The 2542-nt window shown below is 42.5% G+C and overlaps 1 pseudogene; it reads right to left on the bottom strand.

Moving 5' to 3' along the window:
- Window positions 1-1033: 1033 nt before the first annotated feature.
- Window positions 1034-2029, bottom strand: LOC147683799 (eukaryotic translation initiation factor 3 subunit E pseudogene; annotated as a pseudogene).
- Window positions 2030-2542: the final 513 nt, after the last annotated feature.

The following is a 2542-nucleotide window of genomic DNA, read 5'->3' as shown; positions in this document are numbered from 1 at the left end:
TTTGTGCCTTCATTCTTGAAGATACCTTGCCATGAGAAGTTATGGAGGTTCAATGCTTTTCCCTGCAAGATGTAGCTTGATCTATTCAAGGTAGGTTGAGTAGATGTGTATCAATTTGTTATTTTATTTATTTATTTTATTTTATTTAATGAGTTTTGTATAGCACTGGCTAGACCCTTAGGTATCAGAGCGCTCTAAATTCAGTTATACAATGTTACAGAAAATGATAACAATTACACCTTACGTCAAAAATAAGCAACACCTTGAAAGAGGAAAGAAAAGTGAGGGAAGAAGGGAGGAGGGGGGAGGATGAGGGAAAAGACGGCAGGAGAGACGAAGGGAAGTCTGGCCAAAGACCCGCTGGGTAGGTGACAACTGAGGAGGGAATCCACAGCCCATCTCCCCTTTACCTAAACAAGGTAGCTCCATCGGGCATCATTCAAATAGATAGGTCTCAACTGAGGAGGCAAAGTTCACATAAGAAAGTCCAATGGATAAACAGGGTGGAAACTAGGAGCAAGGACAGGTGGGAGCAGGGGTCAGTAACTGGAAAGAAGAGAAGAGTAGAGCGGTAGGGGCTAGGGTGAAGGGGGGGGAGGACCATATGGTGAGGAGAGAGGCAGGAGAGTTTTCCCAAGGACCGGCTGGGTAGGTGATGGCCAAGGAGGGAATTCATAGCCCTTCTCCCCTTTATCTTGTGAGGTAGCTCCACCAGGTATCAGTCAAAATGGCTAGGTCTCAGATGTCGATGGAGAGTTCACAGAGTCGATGACTGAGGCGACCATCTTGAGGTCAGGCGGGGGGATGAGTCCTTGATGTACGAATTCAGAGGATCTCCACAATTTTCTAAAATCCGGATGTAAGAGGGGTGCAAAACTAAGCAAAGTTGGGAAATAGTTTTAGGTAGGAGCCTGACAAAGTTATTTTGGGTGTCTGGCCAAGTATTGAAGCACTGGTGAGGCTGATAAACTCACTGTGTTATATTGGGGCAATTCCCAAAGTGATCTACTTTCCAAATCAGCAGGAGTGTACATTAGAACACAAATTGTCCTAGCAAACACAAACTAAAAGCAAGATTGTAACTTACTAAATCACATTCCCTTCGTTTTTTCTGAGCACCATCAAAATCAAAGTTAACATACAGGCATTCCACAAACTCTGTAATGGGGTCCTTGTATGTATAAGACTCCTAATGAATGACTTTAACCGGATCTTTAGGCACTTGCCTTCATTTTCTGCCACCTATGTTGGCAATGACAGCTGTTGTTAAATAACCGAGAATCTGGGGCACATTGTCTGAATCGCATTAAGATAGTGTGGCTGGTACAAGAAGAGATCAATGATGTTGTCTCTGCCTTTGGGATGGTTAAAGAAGACAAACAATAACCAGTGAATGAGCCATGTCCTCCGCTGGAGAGATTGTAGAGGAGAACTAACAGAATTATTATCTATTGTCTCTCTTAATCTCATGCGATCCTCCATGGCTGCATCCCAATTCTGCATCAGAATTTCTGATGCTAGCTTTCCCCAACAGAGAACTCAAAGCATTTTGATCTGTCGCAGGAACAGTACTCTAAAAAAGTAGAGGTATTCGGCAGCCCCTGAATTCATACTGGAACTTGGCATATCTGTCCAGAGGGTTGAGGTATTCTTGCCTAAAACCATGCTTATCAGCCAGGTATTCAAAGAGCATCCTTCCATCCCTGGTAGACTGCATTTGTCTTGTTGTTTCTGGATCTTCAAACATCTTCACTAAAGGCTCAGTTTCAGACTGAAGTTGCTTCAGTTGTGCAACAACAGTGGTTCTCTTTTCTCGTAAAGCATGGGGAATTTCTTTGTCTGGGTAAAGGTGTTTGTAGACATCCATAGCAAAGTCAACCATATTGGTATCACTAAGGAGTTCCAACTTCCCTAGAAGTAATTCCATTTCATCGTAAATCTCTTTAACGATAAGAAACTCCAGTAGCGGGAAAACAAGGTGCCTGTCCAGGAGGTGCGCGATCTTCGTGGTGAGATCGTACTGCGCCATCTTGTCAGAAAATTGGTTGGTGTTTGCTGAGCTGTTTCTCAATATTGTGTAACACACTTATTTATTTGAATTGTTTCAAGTCTCCTATGTTAATTTTCATTGACTTATTATCTCGTCCTTCTACGTCTTCTTTCCTCTCACTCTTTTTCTTCTGCTCTCCCTCCTCCTACCTCTTCTTCACTTTCTTGCTATATCTAACACTCCCTGCACTCTCTATCCAGTCCCTTGCTCCATCTCTCTTGCTCGCTCTCTCTCCCTCTCGCTCCATCTCTCTCCCTCAAACTATCTTTCCTTTTATCTCACTAAATCTCATGTGCACTCTTACTACATTATTTTCTTATAATCTCTGTACCTATAATCCATGCTTTTTCTCTTGTTTTTCCACTCCCTCTCTATTTATCTGTTTCTTCATGCTCTTCCTCTTTTTATTTGCTGTCTCTTTCTCTATTCTTTTCTTTTACTTTTGGTCATTCTTCCTTTCCTTCGCTCCCTATTACTTTTCTCTACCCTCTT

This window comes from Lissotriton vulgaris, chromosome 11 (genome assembly GCF_964263255.1).
Source record: "Lissotriton vulgaris chromosome 11, aLisVul1.2, whole genome shotgun sequence".
NCBI lineage: Eukaryota > Metazoa > Chordata > Amphibia > Caudata > Salamandridae > Lissotriton > Lissotriton vulgaris.
The sequence above is the reverse complement of the archived record's forward strand: the minus strand, read 5'-3'. Positions and strand labels throughout refer to the sequence as shown.